Here is a 26,661-nt window from a genome sequence, read left to right as displayed (position 1 = left end):
AAAAAAAAGAGGATGGGGGCCGGGCGCAGTGGCTCAGCCTGTAATCCCAGCACTTTGGGAGGCCGAGGCAGGCGGATCACAGGGTCAGGAGATCAAGACCATGGTGAAACCCCGTCTCTACTAAAAATACAAAAAATTAGCCGGACACAGTAGCGGGCGCCTGTAGTCCCAGCTACTCAGGAGGCTGAGGCAGGAGAATGGGGAGAACCCGGGAGGCGGAGCTTGCAGTGAGCCGAGATCGCGCCACTGCACTCTAGCCTGTGCGAAAGAGGGATCTCCGTCTCAAAAAAAAAAAAAAGAGGATGGGGCCAGGAACCAGTGTATTCAGATTATTGTAGTTAATATGACCCTAAAATAAAGTGTGGTCTCTGTGAACAGAGGTTATACATTGGATGTTCTAACCCAAGGTTTTTGATGAATTCTGACATAGTGCCCATTTGCATGATAAAACACTATTCATAGAATAAAACTAGGAGGGCATCTGCATCATGGCTGCCCGACCACTGGCAGAGTCATGTCTTGAAATGTGTGCCAATGTTCAAAGATTAGGCTGGTCCCACTTCCTTTTATCCCCAAGGTAGGAAAAAAAAAAATGAAGCTAGTCAACTTCCTGGGGGAAAACACTGATTGGACTTGATATGGCAGACACAGAGTTGGACCTTCACAAACTGGTGAATAGCTTTAAGTGGGAAAATTGTTAAATGAAGAGAAGTACTAGAAGCCAGTATCAAAAGAAACCAAATTTATGAAATTATTTTTAATGAGGTCTTTCCCGGAGCTGGAAGAAAAGTCTTATGATAGAAAGTAAGTTTGGATCAGTTCAAACGCCCTTTGAATCCCCTGGGATGAGCTTCTGCAACAGGCAAGAGGGAAAGCAGTCAGGCCTGGAGAAGAAGCAAATGATACACCAGATGGACATGTTTGGAGACTTGGTGACTCACAGTTCATGCAGAAGAAGATTTTGAAATTGGGTTAGAATGCACTGCTGAGGTGGTGCCTGCCATGGTCTGAATGTTTGTGTATGCCCAGAATTCATATGATGAAACCTAATTACCAATGTGTTGATATTAGAAGGTGGGGCCTTTGGGAGGTGATTAGGTCATGAGGGCAGAACTCTCATGAATGGCATTTAGTGCTTTTATAAAAGAGGTCCCAGAAAGCTGCCTTATTTCTTCCACTATGCAAGGACACAGCAAGAGGTTGCCATCTATGAACCAGGAAGCAGGCCCTCGCCAGCTATCGAGTCAGCTGTTGCCTTGATTTGGACTTCTCAGCCTCCAGAACTTGGAGAGACAAGCTTCTGTTTGTGGGCTGCCCAGATTATGGTATTCTTCAGTGGCATCCCAAACAGACTAAGACAGTGCCATAATGGCAGGTCCCTGAGGCAAGGAAGAGAACAAAAATCACAAAGTCAGTGTTTCTTCCATTAGAGGTCATTGGAGCCTTGAAGTGACTGACTGCTAAAAAGCAGGTGGAGATTTAACACTGCGTCACAGTCTAGACAAAACCACCCCCAGCTGGACCTATATCAAAAGTAATCATTACAAAAAATAGTGAAGAGGGCCAGTAGATTTGAAGACTGGCTAATGCAGGCCTATTCGGAACCTGTGACAACAGACGCTATAAACAGTGACATGCTATTGTGGATACTCAAACTGCTTTAAAGTCTCCAGGCCTCTTTAGATTTTCACTGTCACAATTAATCAGGAAAAGCAAATGAACAGAAGAAAAAGCACAAGACACAGAAACCCTGCTTCAGGCTTTAGTGGTAGAAGTCAAAGCAAATATGGCCCAGCAATTTGAGATCACGTTAAGGTCATTAATGCTTTCAGGGGGTAGACAAGACAAGGTCTTATCTCTGTTAGCAGAGAACCACCCCCAACACACACACACACACACACGCACACACACACAGACACACACACACATTATTCTGCAGGGAAGAGGATGGGAATAATTTATCAGCTCCAATGGTTGAGATAAACCATCCTCTGACTGAAAAAAAATTAGAGGGAATATCAGAAAAGTATATTTCTTTTTTACATTATGAAAAAAAACACCTAAAGTACCTTAAATATAAATGAACAATATATTGGATAAGTATAAGTGAAGACTCACATAACCACTACACAGGACAAGAAATAGAACATTGCAGCACCTAGAAATCTCCTATATGTTCCTTTTCAAAATACTGCCTGGAATTTTTTATTAATTGCTTACTTTTTTCTTTAAATTATTACTACTTAAATATGCATCCTTAAAATTATAATTTACTTTTTCATGTTATTTAATGTATATACAGAAAATTTATTGTGTATGGTCTTCTATAGCTTGCTTTCTTTCCATTCAGCATTATGTTCATAAGATTCATTCATGTTTTTGTGTGTTACTCTAGTTCATGCATTCTCATTGCTGTATATTATTCATTGTATGGCCATAGTACAATGTGTCTATATATATATTACTGCTGATAGACATTTGTGAAGTTATTGGGACAGCTATGAACAATGTTGCTGTTAACATTTTTGTCTGTGCATCTGATATTCACCTTCTCCACTTTCTCCATGGTACATACCCAAAGGTGGAATTACTAGGTTGTATAGTTAGCATATATATTAGACCAAGTTATTCAGAAAAATAGAACTGATAGGATGTGTGTCTATATAGTAAGAAAAATATTTGTTTTAAGACACTGGCTTTTGTAATTATGGAGGCTGGCGAGTTCAAAATCTACAGGATGTGCCAGCAAGCTGGATACTCAGGAAAGAGCCAAGCGTACAGTTCAGGTCCAAAGACCATCAGCTGCAATTTCCACCTATTTAAATGTTAATCTCATCCAAAACACCCTCACAGAAATATCCAGAATAATGCTTGACCATGTATTTGAACAGTATGGTCCAGCCAAGCTGAGACACAAAATTAATTATCATAGTATATGTTCAACTTTTGTAAGTGAGACTATTTTCCAAAGTGACTATACTAACATAGAGTCATTATGGATGGGGATCTTCAACTTCTCATTAGGATATGGTTGACATTGATAAGCACCCTATTTTATTCCTATAGCATGAGTAGCCTCCTAAAACTCCCAGAGAAGTGGGGATTTTGAAAGAAGGCCTTGACTCCTGATGCTCAGTGGCTAATGTAATTGTCAAGTCTTTCTGTCATCAACAACAGGCCAGCTTTGTACTATAAAAACTAACAGGATGGGGTGCCTGGGTCTTAGTGCTTTCACTTCTGCCTGTGTTTTCCATCAGTGAATGATGTCACAATCCACCGAATAGTGCAATCAGAAACTCGGGTCTCATCTCTGACTCTACCACCTGTTTATAGCTAATAACTCATCAGTTTCTGTTGACTTTGCCTCCTATGACTCTGTCAGACTCATCCATGTCACTCTATCCTCTCTAAAACTACTGAAGTTCAGGTTGCAAGAATCTCCCAACTGGATCCCTGCCTCCTGTCTTGCCCACTCCAATCCATTCTGGACTCTAAGAAGCCAGAGCAATTTTTCTAATACATATTTGTGAAGTTACCACTCTCCTGCTTAAAATGCCCACTTTCACATTGAATGAATTCCTTTCTCCCTAAAATGAATTAACAAAACTCAGCACAATGAGCACCCCTATCTGGCTTTTCTTTACTGTCTTCTCTTAATTCCTTCTCCCAATATCGCCCTCACAGCATTTCAGCCACAGAACACTTTTGTCAATTCCTTCAATGATCCACATTCTTTTTAGTCTCCAGGCTTTCACATACGTAATCCTCTCTGTCTGGAATACTCTTTCTCCCTTTCCATTCCTTTTATCTCATTAACTCCTTATAACTCTTTAGGTTTTTGGCTAAGAGGAGACAATATTTTATGTTTATAAAATGCAGTTTAATATTTCCCTTTCTTGGGCACATGGAAAAGTACACTTCTCAGCCCTTGTGATATTAGGGGAAGCTATTTCACTAGCTTTTACCAATGAAATGTGATCAGAAGTGATGTGTGTCATTTCCAGCCTGCGGCAGTGAAAGCTTCTGCCTGATTCTCATGTCTTGCTTCACCTGCTATTGCAAACTCAGAGGTCTCAAGTTGAGAAGGCAGAGCCTTAAGCCTGAAGCGGCAGCATCTCTTGAGTGACTACAGAAAAAAGAGTCAGAGTCACCCAAGCCGACAGCAGGCTTTGTGTGAGCAAAAAACAAGAGGTTTTGTTCTTCTTGTTGTTGTTAACCCATTAAGCTTTGGAAATGTTCCTGACCATAGCATGGCCTGGTATTTTCCGACTGATACAGAAAATGGTGTCAGGAGTTGGATACTACCACAGCAAAAACTAATATATGTGGCATTGGCTTAGCAGATGGGTAGCAAAGGTAAGAAAATAGATATTCAAGGCTGGGAAAACATTAATCCATGTTATAAGTTGTAAAATATTCAGTAAAATTGTTTTCTGTGAATACTTGGAAACGACTTCCCTAGTGAAGTTGTTCAGCTCTAATGGAAGACACTGGAAAGAAGAAATGTAATAATCTGTGTTATTTGTCATTTGGCTGCATTTGGCGGGGAATTACAAAAAGAGTTGGAATGAGGAAATGAATTAAGCAGAAATGAAGAACAGACAGCTCAGAAATTCATAACTTTGAAGGACTGGAAAAGCCAATTTCTTTTATTCCTCAAACAGGAAGAGATAACAATGTTAAAAAAAAGAAAAAAAAAAAGAAAAAAAAGTCTTTGAGTGGTGGCAAAAGCCTGCTAAAATTCAGTCTTGGATCAGAGATGAGGCTAAATGTGAAGCCTTTCAATAAACACTCCAGACCTTCTCCATTAAGACAGCTTGGGGGATGATAAAGCAAAAAAAGAGAACACGTATGAGAAGCATGTTGTGATGGTTAATATTAAGAGTCAATTTGATTGGATTGAAGGATGCAAAGTATTGTTCCTGGATGTGTCTGTGAGGGTGTTGCCAAAGGAGATTAACATTTGAGTCAGTGAACTGTGAGATGTAGACCTACCCTCAATCTACAAAGCAGGCAGAAGAAGGTGGGAGAGACCTACTTGCTGAGTCTTCCAGCCTTCATCTTTCTCCCATGATGGGTGCTTCCTGCCTTCAAATATCAGACTCCAAGTTCTTCAGTTTTTGGACTCTTGGACTTACACCAGTGGTTTGTCAGTGGCTTTCGGGCCTTCAGTGACAGACTGAAGGCCGCACTGTCAGCTTCCCTACTTTTGAGGTTTTGGGACTCAGACTAGCTTCCTACTCCAGCTTGCAAATGCCCTGTTTTGGGACTTCACTTTGTGATTGTGTGAGTCAATACTCCTTAATAAACTCCCCTTCATATATACATCTATCCAACTAGTTCTGTCCCTCTAGGGAACCCTGACTAATACACATGTCTTATAAAGAACTTTGGGTATGAGTACAGACACAAGACACTGAGAAGAATCAAACAGACATGTTTTTGAAACAGTTAAGCTGTCGAAGAAACCAAGAATCAGGGGAAAAAAAAGAAAATTGTGACTGTTCAAGACTTTTAAATGACACTTGGGTCCCTCATTTTACAGAGGTAACATCTGTGTTGCACTCAAGGAGAAATATTCCTCAATACTCCATTTAGATGTGACCATGAAGAAAAATGGGGGGAAAAGGACAAGACTCCAAAAAGTAAGAACTAAGACCCAAAGCCATAGTGGATGAAGACGCAAGATCAGGGTCTACTCAAGGAATCCTTCTTATCCCAAGCTCAGGGTTCTCAGCCTTGGCATTATTGAGCTTTTGGACTCAGTAATTTTTTTGTCAAGGGATGGGGGCTGTCCTGTGCATTGCAGGATGTTTAGCAGCATCCCTTACTTCTACCCACTAGATGCCAGTAGATTCTTTTCCCCAGCTGTGACAAAAAGAAATGTCTGGAGACATTTGTCAAATGTCCCCTAGGGGACAGAATTGTCCCTGGCTGGGAACAACTGCTTCAGGTGAAAGGTATCCCATAAAGACTGCCCAGGATGATTTCAGAATTATCATGGACTAGTGACTGCTATGTATTTTCTATCCTTCTCCCTTCTAAATGAGAATGTTTATTGTGATTTCACCCATCTTATTTTACAATCGCATATTTGGTGTAGGGTGGAAGCACAGATACTTGTCTATTTTTAGTTCATATGAGACTCTGTCAATACATTCATACCTAGAAACATTTAAATATGCATGCTGTACCATATTCTTAATCATCTAATTTATCCAGAAATCCTGGACTTCGAATTTGATGCTGTAACTGGCTGAGATACTGAATTGACTGTATTCTATGTGTGGAAGAGAGAATAAAATGGGTATCTGGTAGCCAGAAAGATGGATTGTGGCAGAGACAATGCCATTCAAAATTCTGTTTCACAGTCCTCCTTTCTGAGTTCATGACAATCACCCTTCCTGAGCTCCGGGGGAGCTCAGGGGGACCATGTGATTAGTTGTGACCAAGGAACTGTAATTAGAATGTTTCCTACAGAAGCAAGAAATAAACCTCCATTAGTTAAGCCACTGGGATGTGGGGGCTGTTTGTTACCACAGTATGGCAGAGGCAGCTCAGATGTCACCCCATTGTGAAGCCTGCCCTGACTCTCCAGCTCAGGGCCAGGTTCCCTTTATGTGCTCCATGTTTCCCCTAATATTACATTTATCATGCTATATTGTACTTACCTTTTTACATGTTTCTCTTGTTCGGAACAGAAATCATACTTATTTACTGTATGTGTAGCACAGAATCTGGCACTTGAATATTTGTTGAATGAACAGATAATGATTACTATCTTATATTGTTGAGATTGAAATTCACTGAACAGATTATAGAAAGGTAGAGACAGCTGTTGTGACTGTTGATATCCCATGGAAATAGTAGGAGGGAAAAACCCTTGAGTGGGCAAACACTACCCCATTAAAGGTTGTGGCTGATAACAAATATTTAATTATGTTCTCCATTAATTGTGCCAGACTTCCCACCAGAACGTGGAGAAAAGTAGAAAACAAAATAACTCACAAACCATATTCGTCCCCAGCACTGTTCTAGAAAATTCCGTAAGCTGAGTTCAGACAGATTTAACTTTGATGACTTTTCAGTTTCTGAGACATGAAGGAGAGACTGAAAGAAAGTACAGTGGGAGCAACACAGTTTTCTCCATGGAATATGATATGGGGTGTGTCAAAGCAACCTGAGCATCCTGAAGCTAAATGACTCAAGAGCATTCAAGGAAAGATCTATTGACAATTAATGACATGAAGAATCATATTAAAGAACTGATGTTTAACTGGACCATTACCAAGATCCATAGTCCATATGCTTTTCCCATTGTGGTTATGAGAAAAATGTCTGGAAATATTTGAATATGTGTGGTGTATCATACTCTTAATTATCTGATTAATATTGATGATTACACAGCACCCCAAGACATGTCGGATTACTTGACAGGAAGTCGAAGGTTCACTGCTTTACTGTTTCAGAGTAGATATACCATATGCCAATGGCTTCTGAAGAGATAAAGAAAAACAGCCTTTATCTGCCTGGAAAGCTTTTATCCATTTTGAAAGGTGCCTCAAAAGGTTTCCAGAGCCCTTCTTAATTTTAATGCTTAAATAGAGAAGGTTGCAGATGAAAAAACTACTTGAAGATGCTCACATACATAAAAAGACATTAGAGAGGCAAAAGTTCTAAATAACCTGGTTGAATCTTCTTTGAAATTATCCCTGGCCAATGCCAGCCTTATTGAAACTTTATAAAATAAATTAGGTGTATAGTATTGTAGGTGAGAATGAGCAGTGGCTCAGAAAAGATTTCTGCTATTACCTTCTTGATCATGTCACATCATCTATTGAGATTTAAAGAACTATGCAAAGTTCTGTGGAAGAATTAAAGAACTTCATAGAATTTTAACTCTAAGAAAACTTGTAAAACAACATTTTAACATCATACATTTTCTTAAAATCTGACACCAAAGTATCAAGCCCGAGCTGGGGCAATGGTTAAAAAATAAAGTCAGGAATATTTTCTCTTTGGAGGTTGGTAGGAAGAGGAATATGAGAAGGCTTTCAAAGCTTCGCTGGTCTGCTTGGTTCAGACTCTAGTGAAGGCATTAGCTGACCCTCACAAGCTTTCTCTTGTTGTTTTGAGGTTTTGTTTTGTTCTGTTTTTTTTTTAACTATTGCCGGTAAAACTATATTAGGAAGATGAAAGGAGTAAAAAGCTCATGATTTTGCCAGAAAACACCTGTCAAATAACATGATTGGACACTTTGTCTATAAAGATAGAATTTTGGCTCTGAAATGGGTAATCAATTTCCTTCATAGATATTTGCTGACAAAATATCCTGTACCTGTATGCTTACTAATGCCAGCTTGTCACCTCAGAGAGCCAGGTAGAAGCCAAGGTGATCAGAATGGGAGAAGATCAAGACCACAAACATTAAGCTTCTCTGGGCTCATCTTCCACTAGAAGTTGAGACTGGCATTAAATCAGAGCATTATTCAGCTGGTGCACATTGTAATAGGGGAATCTGGGGGCAGTGGAGGAGGTATGGAGGAACTTCTATATTTTCTGCTCACTTTTTCTATAAACCTAAAACTGCTCTAAAAAATAGTCTATTCATTAAAAATATATTGAAACAATTCCATACTTGTTAATAAATAGGTGCAGCCCACATCCCTTAGCTGTCTCTCACCCCGGCCAATCACTGGCCTCTCTCCCCTTCAGGCTTTGCCTTTTCTTAAGGGCTTAGTAAAAGACTAAGAAACTGAGTAGACATTTCAATAGTCTCATTGGGCTGAAAATACCCAAAAAATGGAGTTTGGTGATCATGAAGAAGGAAGGATCCTTATCAATGTCCAGGTTTGTCACCTGGGGCTCCCAAAGAACATTACCCTAGGAGTAATGGTGAGCTGAAAATAGACCAGGCCTCGTAAGTACTAACTTTTTTCCATACCTTGATTGGATTAAAGTCATCCTAACCATATGCCAGGAGCAAAAATAACTCCTCTCTGAGGAAATAAAACATCATCCTGCACCTCAAATTATCCTATAATTTTTCAGACACCTTTTCTGTCATAAGATGAAAATAAATTAAGCATGCACAAAGACAATGATGGACAAAAACCAGGAGAAAAATAGATAATAGAAACAAACCCATAAGATACTCAGATATTGGGCTGGGCACAGTGGCTCAGGCTTGTAATCCCAGCACTTTGGGAGGCCAAAGCAGGTAGATCACCTGAGGTCAGAAGTTCAAAACCAGCCTGACCAACATGGTGAAACTCCATCTCTACGAAAAACACAAAAATTAGCCGATTATTGTGGTTGGCGCCTGTAATCCCAGCTACCCAGGAGGCTGAGGCAGGAGAATCACTTGAAGCTGGGAGGCGAAAGTTGCAGTGAGCTAAGATAGCGCCACTGCACTCCAGCCTGGGCAACAAGAGTGAAACTCCATCTTAAAAAAAAAAAACAAAAAACTCAGATACTGGAATTATCAAGCATGGACATTAACGAAAATATAATTAATGTGTTTAAGAAAATAAGTAACAAGATAAAAAAATTTCCGCACAGAACTGGAAACTTTGTAAGAAATAAATGAAGATTCTAGAACTAAAACATAAAATACGCACTGCAAATACTAACCAAAAAAAGGTAGAGTAGCAATAGCAACATCAGAAAAAGTAGTTTTGAAAGCAGGAGATACAACTGGAGATGAAGAGGTACATTTTATAATGATAAAAGGATGAATTCAACTGATATATACATAAAATCTGTATAAACATAACCATGTCCAAATTTACAAAGCAAAACCTAACAGAATTAAAATTAAAATGTCTTTATTCCCTTCAACAATTATATACATGGAAATTCCAGAAGGAACCTAAAACTAAGTCATGAAAATTAAAAAGTGAATTTACCAAAGTCTCAAATATAGGGTCAAACTACAAAGATCAATTATATATCCATATATAACAACACTTAGAAAGTAAAATTTGAAAAATTGCCACTTACAACAAAATTATAAAACATCTAGTAATGTATGTAATGAAAGATGTTCAAGACCTCCATACTGAAAACTACAAAACTTAATTGAGAAACATTAAGAAAACCTAAATATGCAGAGATATGCAAACTATAGATTCAAACCAATCCCAATTTAATTTGCAGCAGAGTTTTGTTGGTTTTGGTTTGGTTTGGTCCTTTTTAAAATAAAAATTGGTTAGTTAATTGTAAAGTGTGTGTGGAAATGCAGAAGGATAAGAAAAGCCAAGGCAATCTTGAAAAAAAAATAAGGATTTATATTGCTAGATTATAAAACCGGTTATTATAGAGCTAAAGTGGTATTGAGGCAAAAATATACAAGTAGGTCAATGGAACAGAACAGATAATCCAAAAGTAGACCTTCTCATACAGAGATACCTGATTTATGCAAGAGGTTGCACTGAAGACACTAGGAAAAGACATTCTTTTAAGTAAATTGTCCTAGGACAATTAAATACCTATGAGGATGAAGATGACTCTTAACCCCTAACTTCATACTATTCATATTTATCAATTTCAAGTAGATTATAGATCTGGAAGTAAAGTTAAAATAATCAAGTTAATGGAAGATAACATGAGAACATCTTTATATCCTTGGGGCAGTAAAGATTTCTCAAACAAAGTACAACCAAAAAAAAAATTGGGATTTATTAAAATAAGAAATTTCAGACTGTTGAGAGACAAAGGCAAACCAGAGTACAGAAAGACTTGCAATACACATAACTGACAAAGAATCCATTTTATTATATATAACAAACTCTTACAAATCAATAAAAGAGACCAAACAATTTTTAAAATTGGACAAATAACTGGAACTAATATAATATGAAAAGATGCTCAACTGCATGTTCTCATTCATCAGAGAAATGCAAATTAAAGGCATAGTAGGATCTATTATAGTTATCTCAACTACCAGAGCAGCATGAATTTAAAAGACTGACAATACCACTCATTGATAAGGAAGTGAACAGTCATAAAATGCATGTGCTGCTGTGGGAGTGTAATTAGCACAAGCAATTACATGTTGGTAAGTATCTACTAAAACTGAGCATATGCAAATCCTGTGACCTGGCAATTGTTCCCCCAGGCATATATCCAACAAAAACACATAAACTTGTTAAAAAGACAGAGTAACATTATTCTGATTGCCAAAAAAAAAAAAAAATCAAGTGTCCATCAATAAATGAATAAAGGAGTATTTTTTTAAAATGGAATGCTACATGGCAATGAAAGCAAGCACACTCTTGTTACAACAACATAAATGAATCTTACATTTGTACTGTAGGGTGAAAGAGGCCAGAGAGGTATGATTCCATTAATTTAAGGTTCAAACTGAATCTATAGTTTTAGAAGCTAAGACACGGTTAACATTACACCTCAGCAACAATGAACATGTCTAGCACCCTGATTTTGGCTCTTCAGTACAATTTTCTACTAAAAAGAATGATAATTTCCTTCAGAGATAATCTTCATTAATCCACTCACTTAAATTGACTTTCCTTCTTTCCCTGTTTTCCTCTTGCCAGACTCTGCTTTTTGGAATCACTTCCCATCATAAATTATCTGCAAGCAAGGTCCTCTCTCTAGGCTTTGGAGGAAATCTAGGCTAAAACAACGACATTTTACAACTACCACAGTTAATAGTTGATTCAGGCAAAGATCATCAGTGGATGCTAAATGGTTCAGGTGTAAGATTGTTGGAAAATAAGATATTCACATGTTCTCAAAATGTCAACAACAGATTACTTATTAATTACCAAGAAAATCTTTTCACAATGTAGAGATTCTGAGGACATTGCCTTAACATGATTAACCAAAATTGAAAGCAACTGATATTAAGCACCTGCTGATACAATGCAATGGAATATATGCAGAATCCCCTTCATAATGTTCTGGATAAAACATTTCTTAATGCAATCATGATGTAACACGAAGACACTTCCGGATTGTAAGACATTCTACAAAAGTATTGGTATGGACTTTTCTTTTCTTATTTCTTTTGGTTTATTTGTTTTGTTTTGTTTGTTTGTTCTGTGTGTGTGTGTGTGTGTGTGTGTGTGTTTGTTTGTTTTTGAGACAGAGTCTCACTCTGCTGCCCAGGCTGGTGTGCAGTGGTGCTATTTCAGCTCATTGCAACCTCTACCTCCCGGGTTTAAGCAATTCTCATGCCTCAGCTGGGATTACAGGCATGCCACCATGCCCAGCTAATTTTCATATTTTTAGTAGAGGCAGGGTTTTGCCATGTTGGCCAGGCTGGTCTCAAACTCCCGGCCTCAAGCAATCCACCCACCTCAGCCTCCCAAAGAGCTGGGATTACAGGTGTGAGCTACCGTGCCTGGCAACTTTTCAAAAAAATTTTTGAAAATACAAGTTAGACTTTTCAAAAAATGCCAAGTTAGTATTTGTATTTTAGTTAGTATTTTCAAAAAATAATAACTTGGTTTTTTGAAAACTCCGATTTCAAAAAACACTAACTTGGTATTTTTTGAAAAGTCCATGCCAGTAGTCTTATAGAATGTCTTACAGTCTGGAAGTGTCTGATTGTTACATCATGATTGCATTAAGAAACATTTTATCGAGTGAGGCTCACACCTATAATGACAACACTTTGGGGGACTAAGGCAGGAGAATCCCTTGAGCCCAGGAGTTTGAAACCAGCCTGGGAAACATAGTGAGACCTTGTCTCTATAAAAAATTTTAAAAATAGCTGAATGTGGTGAAATGCATCAGTAGTCCCAGCTACTTGGGAGGCTGAGGTGGGAGTATCTCTTAAGCCTGGGAAGTCAAGGCTACAGTGAGCTGTGATTGCCCCACTGCACTCCAGCCTCGGCGACAGAGCAAGACCTGTCTCAAAGAAACAAACAAAAAAATACCAAATTCACTGAAAGATTTTTTTCAAATAATAATATACAGAGGAGTATTCAAGATTAGAGAAAATAAAGTAACATGACAATCAAATGAATGCAGCATATGGTCCATGATTGGATCTGCATCAGAAAAAAAAAAAAAAAGCTAAAAAAGACATTTTAGGATGATTAGAAAATTAAAAATATACCATCTATTAGATAATAGATAATAGATTGTTGTATTGGTGTTAAATACATGACGATATGACAATGTTATTTTCATTGTATAAGAGAATGTCTTTGACTTTAGGATGATGGGTCTTAAACATTTTTTGTTTTTTAGAGCCAGAGTCTCACTTCGTTCCCCAGACTGGAGTGCAGCGTTGCAATCATAGCTCGCTGCAGCCTCGACCTCCTGGGTACAAGTGATCCTCCCACCTCAGCCTTCTGAGTAGCTGGAGCTACAGGTATTTGCCACCACACCCCAAACTGGATCTTAAACTTAAGAATATGTCACAATCATCTGAAGGGTTTATTAAAACACAAATTGTGTCCCTTCCCTATACTAGCACCTTCTCCTTCAACTCTGTTTCTGGTTCGGTAGATCTGGTCTGGGGCTCCAGAATTTGCATGAGCTGGATCAGGTGTCCTCCCATTCGGGTAGAGGAGTGTGTGGAGTGATGCAAAGAGGAATCCCTCAGCCAGCAACTGGCTGGAGGGCCATCCAAAGGCAGCGCTGTTGGCAGGGTGATTATTTTTCCTTTTATTGCCCTTTTCCATATGCAATTTAAAAAATTATTACAAATTACTTTGATAATAAATGAAATGGATACAATTTTCAGATTAAAATTTTTCCAGTTCATGTTATGGAGCAGCATCTGAACCAGGCAGACTTAATTACCATCCTTCCAAGTCAAAAACTGGTGCCCAGCATGAATAGATGTATAGCAGAGCCTCTTCACAGTTGTTCTGGAGTGGGAACCGCTGCTATCTGACAGGTTTCAATGTCTTCCCAGATCCTAGTATGGTGCCTCCAGTGCTGAGGGATGAATGAGTTTAACAGCAATGCCCTATAAATAGCTGCATTTGCAAAACTTGAGAAGATGGCAAAGCCCCAAAACGTGTAGCCATCCTAAAGAGTCTATAACCAGGATCTGAGACATCACTCCAACTGGATATGGCTCAGAAGATGGCTTCATGAGACAAGGTTAACCACTTCCCCAAGCCACTGGTTGCCTGAAACTCAATTTGCCCAGAGACTTCAAAAGGCATGATGCTCAGGCCTGCCACTTGTCACATCCAGGAGCCAAAACAAAGCAACAAGCAAACAATTATCAAGAGCGAAACCAGTTTCGTACAGAGGGATTTTGCAACAGGATAATTTTGCCATTTTCCAGAAGATAGTTTCATGAGTTAAGGGAATCACTTCAGTCACATTGATTATTATAGTACAGGTCACCAGAATGTATCCCTGATTTTCTTTAATAATTTTAGAGAATGTCACTTTAAAAATTTTACTTTTTTAATATTAAAAATACTAATCATAAAAGATTTGGGAAATACTGAAAAGTAGAGAAAAGAACATTTTAATTGTCTCTATGGTACCCTGCTAATTTTTAGTGGGTCTCTTTTCGGTCTTTTCTCTCATAAGTAATATATGTACTTATTTTTACAGAATATGATCAAACTACAGACACCATTTGGTATCCTGCCACTCTCAAACATCTTTGCCACATCATTAAGTTTGAAAATATGATTTTTAATGGATGGATAACATTTCATTATAAGGATATGCCATGAATTAACGAACCCCAAGCTTCTATTATTGAACATTTAATTTATTTTTATTATTTGCTGTTACACATAAAGCTGCAGTCAGCCTTCCCAAACAAAAATCCCTGGTTTTTATTGATAATAAAAACCTAGAAATAAAGTCACTGGATCAAAGGGATAAGTATTGTTTTAAGGCTTGTAATACCTAATGTCATACTGTCCTCCAGAGAGTTTATGTCAATTTATACCTTTGCCAGCCAACGATTTGATGCCAAAGCCCTAGTAATAATGTCCATCCGCCTAGGGTCCCATATATACATCTGGCATTCAGTAACATGGGATCCAATAGGTGATTGGTTCAGGATTTGAGGATATTGGTTTCCAGCCATTAATTTCTTTGTACTAAGTGTTTAAAATTTATCAGCGTAAGCTGTTGTACTTGGTATTATGCAGTTTCCTCTTATTTTTTAAATCTCTCTTACTGCTTATATACATAGTTTTTTGTTTATTTGAATTTTGCATTTCTTAAATTTTTAATCTGAAGTTTTTCAAAAATTTTAATTCTTTGTATAATAAATTATATTTTTAAACAGAATCATCCTTAGAGTAAATTTAAATTTTTTATGGTTTTGGAAGAGAAGAATAATTATTGAGTTAATTTTGTTTCTAAAAGAACTCTAATTGAGCCAATTTATTTATTTAACACTGTATTTTAGAAGGGATGACAGCATATGAAAATATTGGTTGATACTGAGTTCTCTCTATCAAATGTAATATATGTGAAACAGAGACACATTTAAATATGTACGTTCATAGCTCTAATCTAAGGAAAACATTACAGTAGCTATAAATCCTGGGAAATAGAAGTGAAAACAAAACTATAATTAATATATTTATTAATGTTTCATCTACCGTGTATTCATTAGCTAGAATCTTAGTCTTTAAGAGGCATGTCTTTGTTTTAAATTTTATTCCTCCTTTCTCTTCCACTTTGCAAAGAAACATTCAGACTCTTATGCTCACTCTGCATCTTCCTCAACTTTTTGTATATACTCTTCTTTGTCAGATAGAGACACTAAAATGCTATTATCCTCCACTCATGCTGATATCAGTTTCCAGCCCAGAAATTCACAGTACCCACAACCCAATACAGATGTCAGTGGACCTAGAGCATCTGCTCGCTCTTGTGCTCCACCCCCGCCCCCATCCTAATAACAGCTTCTTTTCTTCCAATTGTCACTTAAATGGCAACTCTCAATCAGTTCAGCTAAAATAAAATAATTTGTTTAAGGCTGTTGGTGGCAACTTTCTTCTCTAAAACTAACGCACACATCCCTAGGTCATTTACTCCCTAAAGGCGTGCTGATGCCACTCTAGCCCTCTAATAAACAAAGCCTTTGTGAAGGAGCTCTTCGGACAGATCATAGCCTCTGTCCCTACTCTGGCTGAGCAGACCACACTGCCGTCCACACCACCTCCAGTAGAGAGGGGTCTCACTACTCAGTACATAAACATCTGTGTGGAAAATGGCTGGAGTGAGATCAACGTTGCTTAGTGAGAGGAATAACATTCGCATACAGTTATAATCTCAGTCAGTACTCATAAGTTAGAAGTGCTGACGAAAGTTCAAACAAGGTGCCTGCACATAAAGCAGGCAGAGCAGTTCTGGCATACATAGACACTTTGTAAGTGCCAGCTGCCCTTCTCTTCTTCCCCTGGCTTCTTGTTATTACTATTAATTTTTATTACTGTTTTGTGTTGGGATGATTTACAGTTTGATGATTTCTTTTCTGTTGCTGCCATCCCACCTCATACTACCTTCCTAAAACCAACTATTTTTATGCAAGTCAATCCAGTTTAATACGTATGTATTGCTCATCCACTTGAGTAAAGCACTGTATGGAAAGAGGTGCTAGAAAATGAATAGTAGAATAACACGGTTCCTGTTCTCAGGCAGCTACAATCTAATTTGAAAGAGACATAATGCACACCAGACAGTTTACCTCATGAAAGGATGGCTAAGGAAGCGAGCCAGTGACTAACAGTAACTCATCGACTGCAGACGAAAGAAGGAAATGCCTCTATATCCAGCTTATGAGGACCTGAACATAGTTGCCATCACTCTCCCTGCCAATATTGTCTTTCATCAGCCAAGTGGCTTCAGAACTTCAGGGCAGCTGGACGTAAGTGGGCCTTGAGAGCTCTGTTGGAGGGTTGGGCTGAGAGAATGACAGAACTGGGCAGGGCTTCCTCTGGCAGGCTGGGCATTGATGGAAGATCAGGAAAGAGACCCAGAGGGAGGACCAAGACAGAGGAGCCTGGGTAGGATGTGGCACTCAAAATGTCTCATGTACCCCATCCATATATACACCTACTATGTACCCACAAACATTTAAAAAATAACAAATAAATAAAATAACATTGAGGGAAAATTTTAAAAACATCTGAGAATCGGAGTGGCCATCTGCCCCATATTGGACCAGGGTGATTCCTTACTATCCAAAAGGCCTAGAGGGAGAAGGAAGAATGAGCTAGGTCTCTCTGGCCCTGAGACAACAAAATGAAAGACAAAGAGGCTTTCTGGAGGTATCCCAGCAGAACTCTGATAACCTGCCAGCTTCTTGATTAAGTAAGTGAAAGGAGGAGAAGGAACTAACCCTAACACTAATCCCCCTACTTTTTTAATGACGTGGGGGATCCCTTAATGCCCACTGTTTAGGGTACACCAACCACCAGACGTGAACCCTGGTGACCCAATAAGGAAAATAGCTACCATATCTTAATTATGCATAATGCTGCAATAAACATGGAAATACAGCTGTCTCTTCAACATACTGAATTCATTTTTTTGGATAAATATCCAGAGATGGAATTGCTGGATCATATGCTAGCTCTATTTTTAATTTTGTGAGAAACCTTCATACTGTTTTTCATAAACACTGTACTATTTATATTCTCACCAACGATGAACAAGGATTCCCTCTTATTCACAGTTGTCAAGATATGGAATCAACCTAATTGTCCATCACTGAATGAATGAAGAAAATTATAGATATATAATTTTATATAATTATATAATTATATATAATTTGTATAAAATTATATATAATTTTATATAATATAATATAATCTTATAATTGTATAATATAATATAATTATGTACATAATCCCATTCCATTCTGTGTGTACATGTGTATGTATGTATGTGTGTACATACACAAAATGGAATGGAATATTTTTCCGCTTTTAAAAAGAAAGAAATCCTGTCACTTGCAATGACATGGATGTTGGAGGACATTGTGTTAAGTGAAATAAGCCAAGCACAGAAAGAAAACTATCACATTGTATTAGTCCGTTTTCATGCTGCTGATAAAGACATACCTGAGACTGGGCAATTTGCAAAACAAAGAGATTTAATCGGACGTACAGTTCCACGTGGCTGGGGAAGCCTCACAATCATGACAGAAAGCAATGAGGAGCAAGTCCCGTTTTACATGGATGGCAGCAGGCAAAGGAAGAATGAGGAAGACACAAAAGTGGAAACCCCTGTTAAACCATCAAATCTTGTGGGACTTATTCCCTACCATGAGAACAGTATGGGGGAAACTGCTCCCATGATTCAATTATCTCCCACTGGGTCCCTCCCACAACACGTGGGAATTATGGGAATACAATTCAAGATGAGATATGGGTGAGGACACAGAGCCAAACCATATCACACATGATCTCACTTACATGTAGAATCTAAAAAAATTGAATTCACAGAAATAGAGAGTAGAATGGTGGTTACCAGGGGCTGGAGGGAAGAGAGCATGGATAGATGTTGGTCAAAGGCTACAAAGTTTCAGTTAGATAAGAGTCATAAGTTCTGAAGATCTATTGCACAACATGGTAACTACAGTTAATAATAATGTACTATACACTTGAAAATTGCTAAGACAGGAGACCTTAAATGTTCTCACCATGAAAAAAAAATGATAAATATGTGAGGCAATTAATATGTTAATTAGTTCAGTTTAATTACTGCACAATGTATGCATGTATCAAAACATCATCGCATTGTACCCCATAAATATATACAATAAAAAATAAAATAAAATAAAAGGAAAGAAAATAGCAACCTAAGCAAGGGTACCTCCTAAGAGAGAGCTCCTGAAAGAGCTCAAAGAACACCTGAGTAAAACATAGCAATAACGATGTGTCCTTAAGGAGATTCAAGTGCAGTAAAAGTAAAACATTATTTTCAGAAGCTAAACAATAACTTTTGGCTAAAATATTCAGTAGCTGTATTGAAAGACCCGAAGGAATGACTTAGAAGATCAAATGCGATAAATATCTTTGAGCACAAAGCAGAAACATAAAAAAAGATAGAAACCACGAGAAAAGTTTTGACACTTACAGAATTGCTTTCAATATTTTTTATGGCAACCTATGTTTCAAAAAATAGAGTTTACATTGAAACCCTGTACACAGAGGGAAGTAATGAAAATCAAAGATTCACAAAACAGTAATTACCCTTACTATATCTATTATGCATTCTGATATTTTCTAGTCTGTGCTATTTTATTTTTTTAAGTGCTAATCACCACCAAGAGGTCAGGAATAGTTTTTAAAACATTCAGAGAATGAATGCAGGAGACATAGCATGCCAGCAAAAAAATTCCCAAAAAAGAAAAAAAGGACCGATGAAGAAGAGGTAATAATTTCGAAAAATACTAAAGGAATATTTCTTTGAGATGAAGAAAGGACTCACCTAGTTTCATGCTGGGTTTAAAATAAAAGACTTACATATTTTCAAAACTTGCTTGAAGATAAGACTTATTCAGAGGGCTTGTTAAAAACAGATTGCTGAACTCCAGCCCAGACCTACAGAATCAGAATTTTCAATGGAACATAATAATGTTTACTTAATAATCACCTCAAGAGCTTCATATCATCTGATAATTTTGAAAACACTGAACCTATTTGAAGTTCCTCAAACCTTAATGTTCATATAAATCAATAAAATACAGATTCGAGTAGTCCTGGGTCTGTTCAAGAATTTGCAACTAATTCCTGGTAATGCCAGTGCTGCTAATTCAGGGACTAGGACTGAAATTATTTCTGGCTATAGTTAAAGATAAGATTCTTCTAACTTCATTTTTTTTATTAAAAAAACACTAATTCTAAAATCTGATCAAGAAAGAAAACTAAAGAAAAAAATCTATACACCAATCTCACATAGAGAAATATATGCAAAAATTCAAACTAAAGCATTAACAAGTTGAATCTAGCAATATATCAAAGGAAGGACACAGCCTGTAACCAAGCAGAACTTATGCCAGGAATGCAAAGGCGGGTCAGTATGAGGGTCAGCATTGGGAAATATATCCACTTAATCCATTATGTCAACAAGTTAGTGAAAAAACTTACACAATCATCAACAGATTCTGAAAAAGGCATTTAAAAATAAAAGAAATAACAAGCCATTTCTATTAACACTTCAAAGTAAAAAATAAAGTAGAAAGAAAGTATATAAACATAAAGATTATTAACAAGAAATTTAACAAGATTTTTTAAATTTAACAAGAAATATTATTCTAAATGGTGAAAAAAAGAAACTAAAGCAACATTAATTTAAATTTGGAACCTCTACAGAAATACCTGATATCTCTTCTTTTTTTTTTTTTTTTTTTTTTTTTGAGACAGAGTTTCACTCTTGTTTTATGTTTGTAGAGACAGGGTTTCACCATTTTGGCCAGGCTGGTCTTGAACCCCTTACCTCAGGTGATCTGCCTGCCTCGGCCTCCCAAAGTGCTGAGACTACAGGCATGAGACACCATGCGCAGCCCTTGGTATCATTTGGAATTTAACATTGTCTTGGTGGGTAAAGGAAATTCAGTGAGACAAGAAAATGCTAACTATGTGCTTGAAAACTAAGGAAACTCAAAAAACACTAGAATAAATTTAAAAATAAAATGGATAGGATATACAGCATACATATGCATACATAAACACACACACAGAAGTCAATAGGTTTGATCTAACAAAGAAAGGGAAAAATGTATATCATTTACAATAGAAACAACCCACAAAATACATGGAAATGAAGTTAATCAAAAGGCTAGAATTATTTTAGACAACATTATAAAATCATTTTTGAAAGATATAAAATAAGACCTAAAGAAATAGAAAGGCATACCATGTTCCTGGATGAAAAATTTTAATATCAAAAATATAAATATTGCCAAAATTAACAAGTAAATTTCAGACAGTTTCAATTAGAATACTAATACTAATGCAGTTTAGTCTCCTAAAGTCTTCCAGAAATGAAACCAGTCAACTGGCTTGGGGTTTTTAATTGAATAAAAAATATTCAAGTTTAAATGTGGTTCCCAGAAATAGATAAGAAAAGCATGTGATGAGCACTTAGGTGAACTTGTCTTACCAAATATCAGAATCTTTATTCCTGTAATAGTCAGGATGAGTTATTGCATGGTGAGGAACAAATTAATCCAAAGCTCTGGTGCCTTAACACAACAAAAATTTATTTCTTGGTCATGCTACATGTCCATAATGATTTGACAGGGGTCTGTGCTACACAGTCACTTGGCAATTCAAGGTAATAGAGACCTTCCACCTTGTAACTGGATTATCTGGAACAAGGGGACTTGGTAGTGGAAAGAGAATACATGAAGTAGTCTCTCTGTCTTTCTTTCTTTGTCTCTCTCTCTCTCTCACACACACACACACGTACACACACACACACACACACTTTTATGCTTCAGACTAGAAGTGACATACGCCATTTCCAGTCACAACATACTGGACTGAATTAGTCACATGGTCTGCCTGATTGCAAGGGATAGAAAAAGTAGGAAATTATGTGGTATATATAGCAACGCCATAGGAATAAACAAATGGATCAGTAAGATGATTGGAGAATATAAATATTAAATCACATGTTTGGAAACTTAATCTTTGACAATAATAATGGTTTAATTCACTAAAAAAATGAATGCAGCTGTCAAAACCAGCTAACCACATGAAAGAAAATAAAAGTAAATGTTTTTACTTCCTTTAATCATATACAATAACAAAACTCCAGGTGAATTAAAGACCTATATGCAAAAATAAAAAAACAAGAAACCACCAAGAAAATCTAGCACACTATGTTAAAAAAGCCATACTGGAAAAGCTAAATACTATTAAAGCAAATACGACTACACAAAAATTGTGTAAGTTTTTGTGATAAACACATCAATTCAAGAGAGAAATAATAGCATTAGAAATAAATATTTGAAATATTTATGAAAGGAAAAGTGTTTATATCTGTAAATATACAAAGAACACTTAGAAAAAAAATGTCTAGAAAGCAATTCAACAGAAAAGAGGCAAGAGATGTGAATAAACAATCTATAGATAGGAAAATCCAAATAACCGAAAATAGAACAAAACAAAAAAAAATGTAAAGAAGTCCAAATTCTGTAGTAGTCAGGAAAATGTACACTCTATCATAACAATGTCATAATGTTTTATAGCCAACAGACTGATAAAACTAACAAGCTCAGTAACTGGAGTAGATGTGGGGAAAAGATAATCCAATTGCTAGTAAAATATACAGATTGCTTTTTTGAAAGGTAATCTGGCAACCTTTAAACACAAATAGAGTCCTGCCACACTGCCACTGCCACTGGCATGAGCACACACAGGAACACCACAACCCCACTCCCCCTGGTATCCCACCCCAGCCTATACACATGTACCTTGCTACACTGCTGTGGCTGCAGACACATGCAAGTAAGCGTGGATCCCACTGCGATCTCCCCCGTGAAGCACTTTAGCCAGCACCACTCATCAGAGTGTTGTGGCCAACGGACTGAGAACACCTCTGCCTCTCCAATGCAGAAGGTTCTTAACCTTAAGTGACCAGAGAACAAAGCCAGAAGACTGCTACCAGCCATGCAGAATTAGAGAATGCAGCCCAGGAGTGCTGAGCTGAGCCTTAGTTTCCTAAAATTGTCCAGAAACGAATCCGGTAGACTGAACCCATGTTATACCAAAATCAAACCTCCAAGGGCATTAGAGAAGAGAAAAGCAAAATAACTCATCCAAAGAATAGCAGCTTCAAAGACTGAAGAAACATCAGCTCACACAGATGAGAAAGAACCAGCACAAGAACTCTGACAAATCAAAAAGTCAGACCATCTTCTTACTTCCAAACAATGGTGGCACTAGTTTCCCAGAAATTGTTCTTAACCAGACTGAAATGACAGAAATATAATTCAGAATATGAATAGGAACCTAGATCATGGAGATTCAGGTGAAAATTGAAACCCAATCCAATGATTCTAAGGAATACAATAAGACAACGTGAAAGATTAAATGGCCGTTTTAACAAAGAACCAAACTGATCTGATAGAACTGAAAAGCTCACTGCAAGAATTTCACAGAACAATCACAAGTATTAACAGCAGAATTGACCATGCCGAGGAAAAAACTTCAGAGCGTGAAGACTGATTCTCCAAAATAACTCAGTCAGACAAAAATAAAGAAAAAAGAATATGAAAGAATTGGCAAAACCCCCAAGAAATACGGTATTATGTAAAGAGACCAAATCTACAATTTATTGGCATCCTCAAAAGAGACAGAAAGCAAGCAACTTGGAAAACATATTTGAGGATATTGTTCATAAAAATTTCCTCAGCCTTGCCAGAGAGGCCAGCATTCAAATTCAGAGAATGCAGAGAACCCCTGTGAGATACTATACAAGGTTACCGTCACTAAGATACATAGTCATCAGATTCTACAGGGTTGAGGAAACTGGCAGATAGGTGGCAGGACTAACATGCAACTCCCTCTTGGATGGACACAGCAGTGGAGACTCACACAATTAACTTTTGCTCCAAGAACTGCTGCAGGAACACACCAGGAAAGCCAAGAGAATCCACAGACCTCTTTGAAAGAGGCAGCTTAACCACTGCAGTCCCCATGAGACAGCTGAAAAACTGTGAGTGTCCGAAGTGTGTAAGGGAAAACATCTATCCCCAAACATACATCCTCACTGGGAAAACTGAAAGTCCAGATCACAGCAGGAGTATTTGACCTTACCTGGGGCTGAAGCAGAATTAGAAAGCTAAGCAAAAAAATGCAGGGAGAGGAAGCAGTGGGAAGAGCCCCGTGGGCACTCTCGGTCCCCAGGGAAGCCGTTTCTGACTTTGTCTCCCAGAGGTCTTTGGGAAGGACTGCCAGTATAATTGGGGAAACACCACAGAGAGAAGGAAACTTCGAGGTGAACTTTGTAATAATTTTGACTGAACATGAAGTTTCCTGGACGGAATCTGGAAAACAGGGTAAACGCAGAATGCAGATACAAGCACAGAAGCCGCAGCAGGTGGGGAGGGGCAAAACCTGAAAGCCCTGTTTGGTTTTTCAGTGGGAAAGCTTGTGGCCTGGGGCAACATCTCAGTCCTGCTTCTGACTGCCCAGAAATAAACTTAGTGCTGTTGCAGGGGCATGATGGGAGTAAGACTGGCCTTGCAGGCTGTGCGGGAATTGTGTGAGACCTGTTACTTGTCTGATTGCCCTGGCCGGAACTTCCAATACTATGTTGAATAGAAACACATCCCTTTCTCATAGGTGGGTAGAATCAATTGTGAAAATGACCATACTGCCAAAAGCAACCTTCAGATTCAATGCAATTCTCATCAAAATATCACCATAATTCTTCACAGAACTAGAAAAAACAATCCTCAAATTCATATGAAACCAAAAAAGAATCTACATTGCTAAAGCAAGACGAAATAAAAAGAACAAATCTGGAGGCATCATATTACCAGACTTCAAAGTATACTATTAAGGCCATAGTCATCAAAACAGTATTGTACTTGTAATAAAAATAGGCACATAGACCAATGGAACAGAATAAAGAACCCAGAAGTAAACCCAAATACTTAGAGCCAACTGATATTTGACAAAACAAACAAAAACATAAAGTAGGGAAAGGATACTCTGTTCAACAAATGATGCTGGGATCACTGGCAAGTCATATGTAGAAGAATGAAACTGGATTCTAATCTCTCACCTTATACAAAAATCAACTCAAGATTGATCAAAGACTTGGGAGGCCGAGACGGGCGAATCACGAGGTCAGGAGATCGAGACCATCCTGGCTAACACGGTGAAACCCCGTCTCCACTAAAAAATACAAAAAACTAGCCGGGCGTGGTGGCAGGCGCCTGTAATCCCAGCTACTCGGGAGGCTGAGGCAGGAGAATGGGGTGAACCCGAGAGGCGGAGCTTGTAGTGAGCTAAGATCCGGCCACTGCACTCCAGCCTGGGTGACAGAGCGAGACTCCATCTCAAAAAAAAAAAAAAAAGATTGATCAAAGACTTAAATCTAAGAGTTAAAACCATAAAAATTCTAGAAGATATCATTGGAAAAACTGTTCTAGACATTGGCTTAGGCAAAGACTTCATGACCAAGAACCCAAAAGCAAATGCAACGTAAACAAAGATAAATAGGGGGACTTAATTTGACTAAAAAGTTTCTACACAAGGAAAGAAATAATCAGCAGAGTAAACAGACAACCCATAGAGTGAGAGAAAATCTTCGCAAACTTTGCATCAAAGGACTAATATCCAGAATCTACAAGTAACTCAAACAAATCAGCAAGAAAAAAAATAATAACAATCCCATCAAAAAGTGAGTTAGGGACATGAATAGACAGTTCTCAATAGAAGATATACAAATGGCCAACAAACATGAAAAAATGCTCAGCATCACTAAGGGAAATGCAAATCAAAACCACAATGTAATATCACCTTACTCCCGCAAGAATGTCCATAATCAAAAAATAATAGATGGGCCAGGTGCAGTGGCTCACACCTGTAATCCCAACACTTTGGGAGCCCAAGGAAGGCAGATCACCTGAGGTCAGGAGTTCGAGACCAGCCTGGCCACATGGTGAAATCCTCTTTCTTCTAAAAATACAAAAATTATCCAGGTGTGGTGGCACGTATCTGTAGTCCCAGCTACTTGGGAGGCTGAGGCAGGAGAATTGCTTGAACTCAGGAGGCGGAGGTTGCAGTGAGCTAAGATCATGCCACTGCACTCCAGCCTGGGCAACAGAGCAAGACTCTGTCTCCAAAAATAATAATAATAGATGTTGGCATGGATGGGGCAGAAAGGGAACACTTTTACACTGCTGGTGGGAATGTAAATCACTGTGGAAAACAGTGTGGGTATTCCTTAAAGAACTAAAAGTAGATTTACCATGTGATCCAGCAATCCCATTACTGGGTATCTACCCAGAGGAAAAGAAGTCAATATATGAAAAAATTTTGCAATTGAAAAAAATATGAAACCAGAACAAATGCCCATCTGTCAACGAGTGGATAAAGAAACTGTGGTATACATATATGTGAGATGGAATACTACTCAGCCATAAAAAGAAATGAATTAATGGCATTCACAGTAACCTGGATCAGATTGGAGACCATTATTCTAAGTGAAGTAACTCAGGAATGGAAAACCAACATCTACCAGAGGCCCATCTCACATGCAATGACACCCATAGGCTCAAAGTAAAGGGATGGAGAAAAATCTACCACGTAAAGGAAAACAGAAAAAAAGCAAAGATTGCTATCCTAATTTCAGACAAAATTAAAGCAACAACAATCAAAAAAGACAAAGAAAGGCATAAAATAATGGTAAAGGGAGTTCAATTGAACAAGAAGACCTAACTATCCTATATATAGATATAGATATATATCTCACCTTATATGTCATATATAAATAATCTCTTTAAATATAAATATATAGGATAGTTAGATCTGCTTGTTCATATACATATATATAAAAACACCCAGATTCATAAATCAAGTTCTTAGAAACCTATGAAAGATTTAGACAGTCACATAATAATGGTGGGAGACTTCAACACCCCACTGTCAGTATTAGACAGAACATCAAGGATGAAAACTAACAAAGATATTCGGGACCTGAACTCAAAACTTGATCAATAGGAAT

Source organism: Mandrillus leucophaeus, unplaced genomic scaffold (genome assembly GCF_000951045.1).
Source record: "Mandrillus leucophaeus isolate KB7577 unplaced genomic scaffold, Mleu.le_1.0 Scaffold1083, whole genome shotgun sequence".
Classification (NCBI taxonomy): Eukaryota; Metazoa; Chordata; class Mammalia; order Primates; family Cercopithecidae; genus Mandrillus; species Mandrillus leucophaeus.
This window is presented reverse-complemented; position numbering follows the sequence as displayed.